The sequence below is a fragment of the Pecten maximus genome, chromosome 17 (genome assembly GCF_902652985.1).
Source record: "Pecten maximus chromosome 17, xPecMax1.1, whole genome shotgun sequence".
NCBI lineage: Eukaryota > Metazoa > Mollusca > Bivalvia > Pectinida > Pectinidae > Pecten > Pecten maximus.
The window spans coordinates 11,009,929-11,026,972 of NC_047031.1; the positions used below are offsets into that span (position 1 = coordinate 11,009,929).

Here is a 17,044-nt window from a genome sequence, read left to right on the forward strand (position 1 = left end):
AGTTGTACACTGGTGTTTTTTTTGGTAAGGTTTCAAACAAGTGACAAAATTTAGACTGTCCGAAAAAACCACAAATGTTTGTGATAGTGTGAAAATGGCCATTCTCGTGTGCTCCCACCAAGTACAAGTCTCTGTCTGTTACTACCTTCCGGGGGGGGGGGGGGGGGGGGGGGGGGGGGGGTTAATAAATCCATTACCCATTCTCGCCGAGACTACAATAACATCGACATTTAGAAAATCCTCGAAGGCACGGATGTCTGTGAGGGTCAACATTCTTTCCGTGGGGACGCACGACCTGTCACACAGGACTTTGACAAATGACGTCAGGCTCTTTTCATTTGTTCCTGTCAGTTTCTTATATAACTAGTCTGGACATTGTCTATATTTCAATACGAGATCAATGACGTCCCTGGCAGTCTCGTGTTCTGTAAGTCTCAACCATGTATCTCTACTAACTTTATTAGCACGGACGAATCCCATGATAATGGCTCGTGCTAAACACATTTTGTCTTTGTTCTTTATCTCAATGATAGATATTTTCTTGTGAAGAGAGTTATCCGAACCCTCTAAATTATTGATTAATATGGCTCTCGTACCACCTTTTGGTAACTGTATCGTACCGACATCGATGCGAAAACTTTGATCTAACGGTAAATGTTCGTGACTATTCAACACGCTTTGCAAATGATCTGTAACGGATCTTCCGGTCAAATCTCTCAAGGGTCTGAGTGACACATATGGGATTTACGAGATCCCCATGATGTATGATGATGCGTCCTAGGTCAGAACTTTGCAGGCCCTCTGAACCTCTTTGTATTATGTCATCAAACATGTTTTCTATTTCATGATAAAACTTGGACAAATCCTGACCTTCTGTGTCGGGATTTACGTCCAATGTCACTTCGTAATGACGGTCTATGGCTGTATTCCGGAACGCCCTCTCATTCTTCTTGCTTAAGCGATATGCCAAGGGTTTAGATGTAGGCGACCCTAGGTCATCCGTGTCTGAAATTCCCGTATCATTGCTTCGATCTGATTCACCCCTCCAGATTGCGTCATTGGGGTCTTTTTTGTAGCTTCACTATCGTTTCTATAATATAAACAACCGCTGCTAGGACCTGGTACGGGGGACGCAGTGTCGTGCCTCTCTGTAGGTACGGACATGATATTGACATCTTGCAGAGAATTCAGAAAATCGGAGTCCGGAAGAAATACATCCTCGAAAGAAAGAGTGGGAAAGTCTGATATTTCTCCTAATATGTCGTCATTCGGTAATTGATAATTCAAAAGACTCTCCAAGAATTCGTCAGAAAAAGTCATTTCATATTCACATCCCTCTTTGGCCTTTTTCTCAGAGATAGGTCCATCGGAGGATGCTGGAAGTCGCTGTCGTCGTGAAGCGATTCATGCACAAACAAGTCATCCAAATCATTGCTAACGAAATTACAGCATCGGCATCTAAACCCAGCCTCCGCCATAGTCTGTCAGAGAGAAAACAGATTTGAGTGCATTTGTTCTGTGTTATTACTTAAAAACAAAATGAATGATTCATTCGCCTAACTATGAAAGAGGGAAATATCTTGTAATATATATATTAAATAAAGGAGTGTCCATATCCGTGACTCAAAGTTTTCACAGAAGAGTAGATTGAAGGAAAATATAGAGATAAAAAAAACGGGTATAAAACTCTTTTTCTGTAATATTGATATAATATCTATATTTTAACATATCTTTATATGTAATTTTAGTCCTTGACATCGGTGTCTTCAAACGACGTGGGGCTTCATCCAGTGATTAAAAAAAATCCTCGCAGGATTAATCGGAATTTATGAAATATTAAATGGTATATTTCAAAGACATATTCTTAATAAAACGTATTCAAATTAATAAATATTCTTTTTTTTCAACAGGAAAATAAAACGTTACCGTGACTTTGAACAACTAAAAACCTTCTTTTCTTGTACGTATCACCTGTTCCATGTTAAGGACAGTAACATGTATTATAACTTAGAATACATATTAACTGGTGTTTGTTTATTTAGGCATCAAATGTTTAAAAAATGTAATTGAATTACCATATTTGATTTTATAATGCAACTAAAACAACATTCTGCGGTATTACATTGTTTTAAGTCTTTTTCCTTTTTATTGATTTTTTTTTAAATTTCTTAATTACAGAATCGTTTGGCTGAACCAAAGGATGGTTCTCATGGACAGGATTCGGGAGCTCCAGGAGGAGATAAGAGAGATACAGTCCTCCATCAATGATGTGATGGAGTAACTAATTTTCGTGGAGAAACTTATTTAGTGCGCTTCTTTCTGGAAATACATCAAGGATACCTGAATGTGTGTTTCGATTTGTTTAAAGGAATTAATTTCGGAATGTGTCTCTTAAGGATAATATCAGGATTTAAATATTATATAAAGGTTTTTGATAATTAAATTGGTAAGCAATTCCTTTTTTTTTTTCATTATTCTGGTATATTTTAGGTATCCTTGATGTTATTCCAAGGGAAGAGCACTAAAGTGATGATGTGTTGATATAGGGACACTCCTTTATGTAATATGTATATATATATATATCATTGAAAAACGAGAATCCATGTACACTATATTCATACTTATGTATATATATTATATATTAATTATTCAATTGCAAATCTAGTGATTTTTTTTAATCCTCAAATAATAATTTACCTTTCTGTATATATCTGTATCTTTTTCTTCGGTCTGGTTAGCGTTCCTATGTTAACATTTCGGTATATTACAATTGCTGGTCAACTGATCAGTTGAATTTACAGTGATAAATTACCTAACATTGTGTAATAACTATTTTTATTAACCAATGAAATGTTGAATTTGTCTAAACGTAATTAAACGTAATGTAACGTTTTCGATAGAATCCTAGTCATATGTATTTTCCCCATTTACTTTTCCAATGCACACAAGACATCAAGAGTCCTGAAAGGTTTGATGTAATCAAATTCATGGATGAATTAATTTTTGCAAATGTATATGTATTTATTATAGTCTTAATTGTCTGTATGTCGCAAATGCTAAGCTGCTTAGATTTTAGAAGCAACAGCAGGAAAATAATACCAGCATATTGAAGTACTAACTTTGAACTACAATACTAATTAAGCAAGTTATCCATGTGCAGTTAATTTCATAAGTAATGTGTGGTCAGTATGATGTAGAGGGAATGTCACTGCTGCAGCTATAAACACTTGTAAACTTGCCTTCTTCTGATGAATTGAATAAATGAATGGATAAAGGTTCTTATTTAACCAAGATCAAAAGAAAAAAAATGTCGTTACGTGTATATATATTTAGTTTTTAAAATACATTGCTCTTGTTTACCCTCGAAGAACATGTCTAACATTTTGGATTTGAAAAGCAATGCACTTTAAATTAATTTCGTTAACTGTGATGATCGCATAGAAGAATTAAATACTGATTCATTATTCTGAAATGCAGTTTTTAAAAATATATATAGTATAAGTTAATACAAACTATTTTTATTGTGATTGGTAAAAATGCATACAAAATGTAGTCATATGATTTTCATTGTTATATTCTCATATTTATAATCTTTGGAAATCCATCCTTCTTCATTTAGTTTTTCAATGCACACAAGATATCAAGAGTCCTAAAAGTTAAATATGGAGGAATTGATTTTGTAAATATAATGTATGCCAGAAATATTGCAGAGTACACTTTGTCTCTATGTCACAAATGATAAAGCTGCTTGAATTTAAATAGCAGCAGCAGAGAAATAATACCTGTCTATCAAAGTACTAACTTTGACAATATTTCAACAAGCTATCCATGTAAGCTTCATTCCGTAGCTAATGTGAGGTAAGTATGATGTAGAGGGGACGTCACTGCCGCAGCTATAAACGCTCGTAAACTCGCCCTCTACTTATGAATTGAATTTCAAATTTGAACATGTGGACATGAAGTAAATAGACATTTCAACCAAGTTACTACAAGCTATATGTATTGGCATGGGTAAATGTGTTCCATGCAAATTATCTATCCCCATTAAATAACTCATGTTGACAACTATTATAACAAAACCTCATAAAACAAGTTTTTATGGCTCTTAGAATTAAGTGTGCATTTACATCTTTCTGTAATAATTAAAACCTATCATAAGAACAAGGGAAATTTGCTACGTTTTGTATATGCAAATGTTACCATTTCTGAAATTTGTATGTTTCTGTAGTAAAGTAATTTTGTTCTTATGAATTTCTTGCAAATAATATGCTATTCAATACACCAATGAGTGTTCTCTTAACACTCTACAATTGTTTAAATGTACATCAATCATAGTAATACAATACTAGGTATCTAATCAGTTAAACAATATCAATTTCCTGGTGATAATTTCTTAAGCAAGCAATAAGTTGTTTTACTATAACTTTCTGTTAACACTGAAGCTTTTAATAACCATTTTATATGAATCATAACAAAATAACATAATATCTCCAATATTTTTAACGAATAAGTTAATCACTGTGTTGCTTAAACAGTGCAAAGGTATTCTAGGTATATGATATGTAATACATAAAGCTGCACATATTCAAGACATATATTGTAACAAATTACAACAAGTAGTACGGTTGTAGTCATACAAATCATTTTGTGTTTTATTTCAAACAAGATCTTTTTTTCAGCTTTCTCGTCTTATGCACGTTAATTTGGTCCATTTAACTCAGAATCAGTGGGTTTTCATGGTTTTGCGTGTATTTACTTTCATGTCATATGTCTTCAGTATAATTGTAGTGCAGGACTTTATATCTATTTTTATTCTTTAGTAGCATTCAGGCTTCATTTTCTTTTGTATACATCTGTGTACATGGACATAAAAACAACATTCTGGTTTTAACAAGATTACATCTTGTTCTCACCTACAAGAAATTTGTCTGTCAACTGATAAATAAATTCTATAAGGTTATCAATGTATAACAGGTCCTATGCTATCCCTTACCAAAACTTTCGAATTTTCGCTGGTAACGTTTATCTATATGGATTTATGGATTTGCATTGCAAAATTGGACATTTTCATATAACTGCTTAAAGACAGCCCTTAATATACTGAAACGAAAAAGAAACGCAACTTCAAATTGTAGGTTTAATAAAATAATACTTGTGAGCATTATGTTTAAATTTCATATGTAATAGTTAATATTGAATATTGATGTAACATCCTTTAAATGTTTAGAGATTTTTAAGAACAGGTCACTTTGCTAGAAGGTCATGATTGGTAGTACCCTACGTGAATCCAAGTTGAAATGGCAGCAGTTTTGAAACCGTGCCCTAATATCGTGTGTGTCCTCCTCGAACAGTTATCACATCTCTAATTCTTTGTTGCATTGAGTTCATCAGGGCATTGACTTTCCGTATTGGAATGTTATTCCATTCTTGGACGAGTGCATTTGCTAACTGAGGGAGGGTATTTGGGGGGCTACGGCGATTTCGAATTCTTCTGTCTAATTCATCCCACAAATGCTCGATTGGGGACAGGTCGGGGCTATATGGAGGCCAATCTATAGGAACAATGTTCTGTGTCGCAAGAAAGTCTCTACAGACTCTTGCAACGTGTGGTCTCGCGTTATCTTGCTGAAAGGTTAGATGATGCTGCCTAACAAACGGCACAACATGGGGCCTAAGGATCTCATCCCGATAGCGTACGGCCGTTAAATTCCCATTGACTATCACCAAAGGCGTCTTCAAACCATGGGAGATTCCCGCCCAAACCATAACTGATCCACCCCCAAATCGGTCGTGTTCCAAAACACAGGCGTCAGCAAAACGTTCGCCTCGACGCCGGTACACACGTTGACGGCCATCTGCTCGAAATAACGTGAATCGAGATTCATCGGTGAAGAGCATAGACCTCCAACGTCTCATAGGAAAACGTCTGGGCATATGTGCCGTTGCCCATTGCATACGACGTGCTCGACGTTGCGGTGTTAGTGGTAAACCAACGTACTGTCGCCTTGCACGCAAATTAGCCTCACGCAGTCTGTTGATCACTGTTTGGGGATGAATTCGACGGTTATGATTACCAATCGTATTCCTTGCCGTTTCAGCGGCCGTTAATCTCCTGTTACGCAGGTGTGCCAACCTAAGAACCCGGTCTTGACGTCGCGACGTTACGCGTGGACGTCCTGATCTCGGCTGGTCATCGACTCTTCCTGTTGCGTTAAGACGTGAAACTAATCGACTAATAGTCGATTTGTGAACTCTGAATTGTCGAGCGACGTGAAGTTGCGTGTTCCCTGCCAGAAGCATCGCTATAGCACGTCCTCTATCAACCTTTGATAACCGTGGCATAATTGTAAAAGGAATTATTGTTTGCAAAAGTATTGGCGATGATGTGGCTCAATGTTAGTGATGAATTGATACTGGTTTGAATGAAAAAAGAACGCATATGTTTGTACAGGCACGGTTTTTGATGTTTTTACCGCGCCGGAAGTGCATAGGTCTCTAGTCACACTTGGGTGATTTTGAAGATTGGTATGGGTGTTAGGCAGGGGTGCATGTTTATTTCCGCGATTTTAAAACAAGTTTTTATGGCTCTTAAATAAGTGGCATAACATCTTTCTGCTAATAATTAAACCTATCATAGACAGGAATTTGCTACGTTTGTATATGCAATGTTACCATTTCTGAATTTGTGTTTCTGTGTAAAGAAATTTTGTTCTATGATTCTTGCAATAATGCTATTCAATACACCAAGAGTGTCTCTTAACACTCTAATTGTTAATGTACTCAACATATGTATCACAATAGGATCTTCTTAACAATATCAATTCTGGTGATATTTCTAAGCACAATAAGTTGTTTACTATAACTTTCTGTTACCACTAGCTTTTAATAACCATTTAATTGAATCATAACAATAAACATAATATCTCCAATATTTTAACGAATAAGGTAATCCATGTGTTGCTAACAGTGCAAAGTTGCTGGTATATGATATGTAATACATAAAGCTGCACATATTCAAGACATATATTGTAACAAATTACAACAAGTAGTACGGTTGTAGTCATACAAATCATTTTGTGTTTTATTTCAAACAAGATCTTTTTTTCAGCTTTCTCGTCTTATGCACGTTAATTTGGTCCATTTAACTCAGAATCAGTGGGTTTTCATGGTTTTGCGTGTATTTACTTTCATGTCATATGTCTTCAGTATAATTGTAGTGCAGGACTTTATATCTATTTTTATTCTTTAGTAGCATTCAGGCTTCATTTTCTTTTGTATACATCTGTGTACATGGACATAAAAACAACATTCTGGTTTTAACAAGATTACATCTTGTTCTCACCTACAAGAAATTTGTCTGTCAACTGATAAATAAATTCTATAAGGTTATCAATGTATAACAGGTCCTATGCTATCCCTTACCAAAACTTTCGAATTTTCGCTGGTAACGTTTATCTATATGGATTTATGGATTTGCATTGCAAAATTGGACATTTTCATATAACTGCTTAAAGACAGCCCTTAATATATTGTTTCTATCTATCACTATGACCCGATAATTTTAATAATACTTTCCTTCAGGGTTATGGTCACCTTTTCTTATATTGATATATGTACATTATAAAAATGTTATGCACTTCAACAATGTTATCTTCATAATGCAAGTTGTTTAACTTTTAACCATTTCACTTGTTTCTTAAATGATTTTTAAGGCATTTGTTTTCAATATAAATGGTGCATGATGCTGGTCTGTACCCTAACATGTGTCTAGCTGCATACATGTATATCAAATTTGTATCAAACTATATTTGTATAGATAAATTGTAAACAAATTTTATATCTATACATTCTCCGATCAATTCATTTTGATAATAAATGCTATGCGGTATATATAGAGGATATCTAACAGTGTCTTCAGTAATACCAAATATATACTGGACAAAATAAGTTAAGGATCATGAAATTCAATCAACACAGTTTTAGAAATATAAATGAATTTAATAATGTTTTGTATTATCAAGACAGAAAAATCAGTGGAGTCAATGATTACACAAAAAAAAAATCGTGTTTATTCATAAGCGTCAAGAACAGATAACTCTAAGGACCAGCACCCTCTAAATTAAAGTGTGAGAACAAATGGAGCATGTCAAACACTTCATCGAAAAAAAGTCCGTGAACTGTCATCGAAGTCTTAATAGACAGTATGACCTCCGTTGACATTCATAACTGCCCTGCAACGTCTGCGCATGCTCCTAACTAGTCGTCGATGGTTGATCTGTGGGATACGTTGCCATTCCTCTTGCAAAGCTGTCATGAGCTCTTGTCGGTTCTGTGGCGGATTAGGTCGAGCTGAAAGCTGGCGTTGCAGGATGTCCCAAGAGTGTTCAATAGGATTCAGGTCGGGAGAACGACTTGGCCAGTCCATGCGAACAATTGTCTCCCTTTGAAGATAGTCGTTTACAACACGAGCACGGTGAGGACGAGCATTGTCGTCCATCAGAATGAAGTCATGGCCGACAACTCCTGCAATAGGTCTTACTATAGGATGTAGAATTGCGTCCCTGTAACGAATTGCTGTCAAAGATCCATTATCGACCACACAGAGGTCGGTATGGTAGTCAATACTTATTCAAGCCCAAACCATTACTGATCCACCTCCAAAGCGGTCATGTTGGGTAACGCAGCAGTCTGCATAGCGCTCACCCTGCGACCTCCATACCCTCCTCCTGCCGTCATGAAAGTCTACACAAAATCTAGACTCGTCTGTGAAAAGAACAGATCTCCAGTGCCGCAACTGCCAGTTCAAATGTTGAGAGGCCCATTGATGTCTCATTTGTCGATGGACTCGTGTCAAAATTGGTCGCACGGCGGGTCTTCTGGCTCGTAAATTAGAGGCATGCAGTCTGTTTCTTATTGTCTGAGAAGAGATCCTCTGGTTTGTAGCCATTTGAAATTGCCTATTTAAGACAGGAGCAGTCACGAACCTCTGACGTCTTGCCATATTGCAGATGAACCTGTCCTGCCGAACTGTTGTACTGCGTGTCCGTCCAGATCTGGGTCGTTGTTGGACACTATTGGTCTGTTGATACCGATTCCATAGCCTACTTATCACACTTTGTAAAACATTAAGCTGGACAGCCACATTTCTCTGATTTTGACCTGCTTGAAGGAGTCCTATTCCTCGCGCGGCTTCCATATCATTTAAATGTCTACGCATGATTGATTAGTTAAGTATGCGTATAAACTCGATCGATTACGTAAAGATATCCCCCAATTTAAGTTAAAAAGTATCGCAAACTAAGCTTAACACATTCACCTGTAGTGGCTGTTCAGTTCGTTTTAGACACCAGCACTGTTCACCAGACCAGAACAGCATACCCTCATGATGCACGTGCATACAACACTGAAACCAACGTGGGCATACATAGGCGAAACTACGGGTGTACTTAAGGGGAACATATTCTTAACATCTCAAAACATATGATAATATTTCATGATCCTTAACTTATTTTGTCCAGTATATTTCACGAGTGGGGCTAATACTTTGATATTTTTCACGAGTGCGCAGCACGAGTGAAAAATATCAAAATATTAGCCACACGAGTGAAATATATTTGGTATTACTGAAGACACTGTTAGATATTCTGTTTATTACATTTTTTATCAACGAAAAACCTACCCCGTATGCTAACTAGGCCAACAGCGATAATTTGTAAACAAAAAAAGTAGTTTCCCCTGTCCAGGTGCTGACATATATGTCGAGCGTTCTGATTGGTCAATTATTTTGGTATTTTCTAATCATTAATTTGATTGGTCAAATCAGCAAAAGTGATATTTTTCACTGGTGAAAAATATGATATTTGTCACTAGTGAAAATATCACTTTTATAGAATGAATAATTTTTGTTTTGATATTTCACTGGTAAAAATGTAATAAACATGTGTCTTTTGTCATACTTAATATAAGAAGGTTAATATTGTTTGGCCTTGTATGTGGTCAGCATTTGTTGCCTTTTGTTCAGTCGTCCGGCATTTATTTTTAAACAACTTCTCTATAATCAAATGTTGTATAGGAACATTATGCTGGGCCAGTAGTATGCTGGGCTGAAGGGCTACGAAGTTTGTACAAATGAATGACATTAGCCGTTATTCAAACTCACAAGCATGGGGTAAATTACATTCGTTTGTACTAGTATGTAATTGTATATATTAAATGAATAGGATAATTAGGTAGCATCAATGTCACTAAAGGAACCCATTGATTCCGCTGTTTTCTCCTCATCATGTATAAATATGTACATTCATTGTGATAGTCAGAACCCTTCGTACTAGAGTTTGGTAGTTAACAAGGAAACATTCCCTGAACACCAACTCTGGTAAAGACAAAGGAAGGTGTTTCTATAGGAAGGTCTTTGAAGTTTTTTTTTAATTTTTAGTTCTAGTCTGTTTCAATATGAAATACCAAATCAGGTAAAAATAAATAGAGTCAGCTCAGGTATATGAATTAGAAATAGTTTTCTAAATTCAAAGCACTATCATATAGAAAATTTTAATAGTAACAATGAAATGATAATATTATATAAATAAATATATATAAAATGAATACAAGTCAAATTTTCAAAGCACCATGCCTAACTATATATATTTTGCTATTGTATATCAGAATAAATATACAAATAAAAAATCAATAAAATAAGAAATTGTTTTCTAAATTCAAAGCACTAATTTTAGATGTTAACTATTAATAATGACAATATCTGTTGATGATGAAGTTAACGTTGACATGTGCATTCGCCATTCCTTGTATGATAAACAAAAAATATTTCTATTAAAGAAACCTGAAACAGATACACACAAGAAGATAGTTCCGCCAGAATTGATCTATAAAAATAATATATAAAAGTAAGTATATGATGATCTAAACAAATCTGGAAAAAAAAACAATACATGTATATGTATAGCTATATGAAGAAAACATGTTCTAATTAAACATGAAACAGATACAACTTTACAAGAATATTACAATAGTTCTGCAGTAACTGATCTATGCTGTGTTATATGATAACAAATATAAACAAGAAATAATTTTTAAAAAGATAAACGGCATAGTGTTATGCTGGTGGTTATAATGTAAAACTGCTGGTGAAAAAAAATGAACTTGTGCGTTTCAGCACGGATAACAAAATTATATCAGTTTGAATCAGTTTTAGCTCACCTGGACCGAAGCTTATGTCATGGCGCAGCGTCCGTCCGTCCGTCCGTCAACATTTGCTTCAAATCGCTACTAGTCAAAAATTTCTTATTGGATTTTGCCCAAATTTGGCCAGAAATATCTTTGGCAGAAGGGAAACAGATTTTGCATAAATGGTGACTCTGACCCCAAAGGGGTTAAAGGGGCGGGGCCCAATAGGGGAAATAGAGGTAATTCCTTTAAATCGCCAGTTGTCATAAAGTTATGAATGGATTTGAACCCAATTTGGTCAGAAACATCCTTAGGGGAAGGGGAACAGATTTTGCATAAATGTTGGCTCTGACCTTCGAGGGGCCAAATGGGCGGGGCCTAATGGGGAAATAGAGGTAATTCCTTCACATCGCTACTAGTCATAAAGTTATCAATGGATTTGAACTTAATTTGGTCAGAAACATTCTTATGTGAAGGGGAACAGATTTTGCATAAATGATTACTCTGATCCCCGAGGGGCCAAAGGGACGGGGACCATAGGGGAAATAGAGGTAATTTCTTTAAATCGCTACTAGTCATAAAGTTATGAAAGGATTTGAACCCAATTTGGTCTGAAACATCATTTGGGGAAGGGGAACAGATTTTGCATAAATGGTGACTCTGACGCCCAAGGGGCCAAAGGGGCGAGGCCTAATGGGAAAATAGATGTAATTCCTTCAAATCGCTTCTTATCATAAGGTTATGAATGGAGTTGAACCCAATTTGGTCAGAAACATTCTTGGGGGAAGGGGAACAGATTTTGCATAAACGGTGACTCTGACCCCAAAGGGACCAAAGGGGCGGGACCCAATAGGGGAAATAGAGGTAATTCCTTTGAATCGCTACTAGTCATAAAGTTATGAATGGATTTGAATCCAATTTGGTCAGAAACATCCTTGGGGGAAGGGGAACAGATTTTGCATAAATAGTGACTCTGAGCCCCGAGGGGCCAAAGGGGCGGGGCCCAATAGGGAAAATAGAGGTAATTCCTTTAAATCGCTACTAGTCATAAAATGATGAATGCATGTTCTAAAAACAATTCTGTCTGGACTTCATTAATCTTTAAAGTAGTTTGTATTCCCACACTATAACCATATATAGCATTTAGAGATTTACAAATAAAACAAATTGAATATGAACATTATTTTGACATTTGGTCTAATCCAACCAGGTGAGCGATACAGGCCCTATGGGCCTCTTGTTTTATTTTGTTTTTAAGTTCATGAAATGCAATAAAAAGAAAATTGAATGGTTTCCCGTTAAATATAACATTCATATTTCACTCGTGTGAAAATATCAATATTCTGTCATACTCATTATATATATATATATGTTATATTAAAGGGGAAACCATTCAATATCCTCTATATATACACAAAACGTTACTACTTGATAATATCAGAAAACCCTTTTGCTAATGCTAATAATATAATTCATACATTGAACAATAAAAATTACTTTTAACAAACTCTCTCTGATTGCAAGCTAATTATAAGTTCCATTTAACATTCAACAATAAATTTTAACCATATGTATGCTGCCATTGTAACCTCGTGTTAGAAACACATCACTTAGATAAAGTGTTATCTTGGGAGTTGCTTTAAACTTTGAATTTATATCACATCCAATTAAATTGAAACTTGGGAAGATCTAGGGTAAACTGAAGATATATAAACCGTCGACAAAGTAGAAACACAACTTCAATTGTTTGTTTAAACTTTATCCTGTGCAAATCTTGTACATGTCATGCCCAAACTTTCTGCCTGCATATACATGCATCATTTATGCATAAAAAAAATCAGAATTAATATAATTCAAACTCTGACATTCCATTCCTCAAATCAAGTAGCTAATCAAGTACATTTTGTATATTGTTTCCCATACTAAACACAATGCATGGCTTCCTTAAAGTATGGTTCTTCCTCTTTTGCTCAGTAGACAATGCAGGACTCGTACATATACGGATGACAGGTATAACGTCTACAATACGGACGACAGGTATAACGTCTACAATGGGGACGACAGGTATAATGTCTACAATGGGAACGACAGGTATAACTTCTACAATGGGGACGACAGGTATAACGTCTACAATACGGACGACAGGTATAACGTCTACAATGGGGACGACAGGTATAACGTCTACAATGGGAACGACAGGTATAACGTCTACAATAGGGACGACAGGTATAACGTCTGAAATGGGGACGACAGGTATAACGTCTACAATGGGGACGACAGGTATAACGTCTACAATGGGGACGACAGGTATAAAGTCTACAATGGGAACGACAGGTATAACGTTTACAATGGGGACGACAGGTATAATGTCTACAATGGGGACGACAGGTGTAGCGTCTACAATACGGACGACAGGTATAACGTCTACAATGGGGACGACAGGTGTAACGTCTACAATACGGAAGACAGGTATAAAATCTACAATGGGGACGACAGGTATAACGTCTACAATGGGGACGACAGGTATAACGTCTACACTACGGACGACAGGTATAACGTCTACAATGGGGACGACAGGTGTAGCGTCTACAATGGGGACGACAGGTATAACGTCTACAATGGGGACGACAGGTATAACGTCTACAATGGGGACGACAGGTATAACGTCTACAATACGGACGACAGGTATAACGTCTACAATACGGACGACAGGTATAACGTCAACAATGGGAACGACAGGTATAACGTCTACAATACGGACGACAGGTATAACGTCTACAATGGGGACGACAGGTATAACGTCTACAATACGGACGACAGGTATAGCGTCTACAATGGGGACGACAGGTATAACGTCTACAATACGAACGACAGGTATAACGTCTACAATACGGACGACAGGTGTAACGTCTACAATGGGGACGACAGGTATAACGTCTACAATACGGACGACAGGTATAACGTCTACAATGGGGACGACAGGTATAATTCTACAATGGGGACGACAGGTATAACGTCTACAATGGGAACGACAGGTATAACATCTACAATAGGGACGACAGGTGTAGCGTCTACAATACGGACGACAGGTATAACGTCTGAAATGGGGACGACAGGTATAACGTCTACAATACGGACGACAGGTGTAACGTCTACAATGGGGACGACAGGTATAACGTCTACAATACGGACGACAGGTATAACGTCTACAATGGGGACGACAGGTATAACGTCTACAATGGGAACGACAGGTATAACGTCTACAATAGGGACGACAGGTGTAGCGTCTACAATACGGACGACAGGTATAACGTCTGAAATGGGGACGACAGGTATAACGTCTACAATGGGGACGACAGGTATAACGTCTACAATGGGGACGACAGGTATAACGTCTACAATGGGGACGACAGGTATAACGTCTACAATGGGAACGACAGGTATAACGTTTACAATGGGAACGACAGGTATAATGTCTACAATAGGGACGACAGGTGTAGCGTCTACAATACGGACGACAGGTATAACGTCTACAATGGGGACGACAGGTGTAACGTCTACAATGGGGACGACAGGTATAACGTCTACAATACGGAAGACAGGTATAAAATCTACAATGGGGACGACAGGTATAACGTCTACACTACGGACGACAGGTATAACGTCTACAATGCGGACGACAGGTGTAGCGTCTACAATGGGGACGACAGGTATAACGTCTACAATGGGGACGACAGGTATAACGTCTACAATACGGACGACAGGTATAACGTCTACAATACGGACGACAGGTATAACGTCAACAATGGGAACGACAGGTATAACGTCTACAATACGGACGACAGGTATAACGTCTACAATGGGGACGACAGGTATAACGTCTACAATACGGACGACAGGTATAGCGTCTACAATGGGGACGACAGGTATAACGTCTACAATACGGACGACAGGTATAACGTCTACACTACGGACGACAGGTGTAGCGTCTACAATACGGACGACAGGTATAATGTCTACAATACGGACGACAGGTGTAGCGTCTACAATACGGACGCAGGTATAACGTCTACAATACGGACGACAGGTATAACGTCTACAATAGGGACGACAGGTATAACGTCTACAATACGGACGACAGGTGTAGCGTCTACAATACGGACGACAGGTATAACGTCTACAATAGGGACGATAGTTATAACGTCTACAATACGGACGACAGGTATAACGTCTACAATACGGACGACAGGTGTAGCGTCTACACTACGGACGACAGGTATAACGTCTACAATACGGACGACAGGTATAATGTCTACAATGGGGACGACAGGTATAACGTCTACAATACGGACGACAGGTATAACGTCTACAATACGGACGACAGGTATAATTCTACAATGGGGACGACAGGTATAACGTCTACAATGGGAACGACAGGTATAACATCTACAATAGGGACGACAGGTGTAGCGTCTACAATACGGACGACAGGTATAACGTCTGAAATGGGGACGACAGGTATAACGTCTACAATACGGACGACAGGTGTAACGTCTACAATGGGGACGACAGGTATAACGTCTACAATACGGACGACAGGTATAACGTCTACAATGGGGACGACAGGTATAACATCTACAATGGGAACGACAGGTATAACGTCTACAATAGGGATGACAGGTGTAGCGTCTACAATTCGGACGACAGGTATAACGTCTGAAATGGGGACGACAGGTATAACGTCTACAATGGGGACGACAGGTATAACGTCTACAATGGGGACGACAGGTATAACGTCTACAATGGGAACGACAGGTATAACGTTTACAATGGGAACGACAGGTATAATGTCTACAATAGGGACGACAGGTGTAGCGTCTACAATACGGACGACAGGTATAACGTCTACAATGGGGACGACAGGTGTAACGTCTACAATGGGGACGACAGGTATAACGTCTACAATACGGAAGACAGGTATAAAATCTACAATGGGGACGACAGGTATAACGTCTACAATGGGGACGACAGGTATAACGTCTACACTACGGACGACAGGTATAACGTCTACAATGCGGACGACAGGTGTAGCGTCTACAATGGGGACGACAGGTATAACGTCTACAATGGGGACGACAGGTATAACGTCTACAATGGGGACGACAGGTATAACGTCTACAATACGGACGACAGGTATAACGTCTACAATACGGACGACAGGTATAACGTCAACAATGGGAACGACAGGTATAACGTCTACAATACGGACGACAGGTATAACGTCTACAATGGGGACGACAGGTATAACGTCTACAATACGGACGACAGGTATAGCGTCTACAATGGGGACGACAGGTATAACGTCTACAATACGGACGACAGGTATAACGTCTACACTACGGACGACAGGTGTAGCGTCTACAATACGGACGACAGGTATAATGTCTACAATACGGACGACAGGTGTAGCGTCTACAATACGGACGCAGGTATAACGTCTACAATACGGACGACAGGTATTACGTCTACAATAGGGACGACAGGTATAACGTCTACAATAGGGACGACAGGTATAACGTCTACAATACGGACGACAGGTGTAGCGTCTACAATACGGACGACAGGTATAACGTCTACAATAGGGACGATAGTTATAACGTCTACAATACGGACGACAGGTATAACGTCTACAATACGGACGACAGGTGTAGCGTCTACACTACGGACGACAGGTATAACGTCTACAATACGGACGACAGGTATAATGTCTACAATGGGGACGACAGGTATAACGTCTACAATACGGACGACAGGTATAACGTCTACAATACGGACGACAGGTATAACGTCTACAATACGGACG

At 38.0% G+C, this 17,044-nt stretch overlaps 1 long non-coding RNA gene across 1 annotated transcript; it reads left to right on the plus strand.

Moving 5' to 3' along the window:
• Positions 1 to 221: 221 nt before the first annotated feature.
• LOC117314893 lies at positions 222 to 2,894 on the plus strand. Its single transcript, XR_004529628.1, has 2 exons — positions 222 to 1,960; positions 2,179 to 2,894. It is a non-coding gene; the product is annotated as an uncharacterized LOC117314893 (long non-coding RNA).
• Positions 2,895 to 17,044: the final 14,150 nt, after the last annotated feature.